Raw genomic sequence first — 1,207 nt, 5'->3', positions numbered from 1 at the left:
GCACAACTTGTTCTTCCCTTTCTTTTCTCATTAGTTTCAAATAAGATGGCAACATATAATTGTTGTGATGAGCCAATACAAAGATAGGATTTGACAAATTTCAGGCCAAGAATTGACCCAAAAGAAGGAACATCCCGAATTGAACTGAAGCCAAGATGGGCTAAAAAGGGTGGTTTTGCGGTGCGAGGAACGCAGCCTGTTGAGGAACTCATTTCAGAGAATGAAAAATGGTATGATGGATCCGGAAAGCAATCATAGCCTAGCGATGGGTACACTAGCAAATTTATTTTAACAAAGTGAAGGTTGAATTCAACTGGAATAAGTGGGTTATCGCTATAAATACATGAATGACTTTTCAAATAGAGAATAAGGGTTACAAACTACTCCAAGACATTTTTTAGCATTACTTTACTATTTTTTTTTCCATAGAAATTACTTCCGCACGAACAAGAGATTGTGCTGCGATTAACTCAACACTTTTTATTGCTTACTTTTATTCTTTGCAACTAGTTATATAGGGTTATGGAACCTAGGATAATGGGAACACGGAAGGAGGAGGAGAGTAAAAGGACCTGCAATGTGTGGGAAATTTAAATTTAGAACAATAATAGTATATATATATATATATATATATATATATATATATATATATATATATATATATATATATATATATATATATATATATATATATATATATATATATATATATATATATATATATATATATATATATATATATATATATATATATATATATATATATATATATATATATATATATATATATATATATATATATATATATATATATATATATATATATATATATATATATATATATATATATATATATATATATATATATATATATATATATATATATATATATATATATATATATATATATATATATATATATATATATATATATATATATATATATATATATATATATATATATATATATATATATATATATATATATATATATATATATATATATATATATATATATATATATATATATATATATATATATATATATATATATATATATATATATATATATATATATATATATATATATATATATATATATATATATATATATATATATATATATATATATATATATATATATATATATATATATATATATATATATATATATATATATATATATATATATATATATATATATATA

This window comes from Solanum tuberosum, unplaced genomic scaffold (genome assembly GCF_000226075.1).
Source record: "Solanum tuberosum cultivar DM 1-3 516 R44 unplaced genomic scaffold, SolTub_3.0 scf00119, whole genome shotgun sequence".
In the NCBI taxonomy this organism is placed as follows: domain Eukaryota; kingdom Viridiplantae; phylum Streptophyta; class Magnoliopsida; order Solanales; family Solanaceae; genus Solanum; species Solanum tuberosum.
Note: the sequence above shows the minus strand (reverse complement) of the source record.